Raw genomic sequence first — 371 nt, 5'->3', positions numbered from 1 at the left:
AAGAAGTGGAATCCGGCCCCCCGCCCCCACCACACACACGCTGGGCTGCCAGGACGCCTTGCCAGGGCGGTCAGCGCATAGGGTTAGATGACTGGAGTTGCAGCTGTTTGGTTTGTTTCTTCTCAAAGCCTTCCAAGAACTTCTCTAAACTGAAGGAAAACCCCTTCTTTGCCTTTAACGCCCTGGGACGATGATGGCGTGGAGGATGAGAGCAGAACAGGAAGTAACTGCTCCCCTGGCCTGCGTGGAGCCGAGTGGAGACTCAGAAGTGATTCTGACAAACGGTTGGCCTTAATGAGTGTACCGGGCCGATCTCAGAGTGAATCCAAGGCGGGACTGGACAGTAGCCTCTTGAAGCGGCACGTGCTCCC

Source organism: Bison bison, unplaced genomic scaffold, assembly GCF_000754665.1.
Source record: "Bison bison bison isolate TAMUID 2011002044 unplaced genomic scaffold, Bison_UMD1.0 scf7180017864516, whole genome shotgun sequence".
Classification (NCBI taxonomy): Eukaryota; Metazoa; Chordata; class Mammalia; order Artiodactyla; family Bovidae; genus Bison; species Bison bison.
This window is presented reverse-complemented; position numbering follows the sequence as displayed.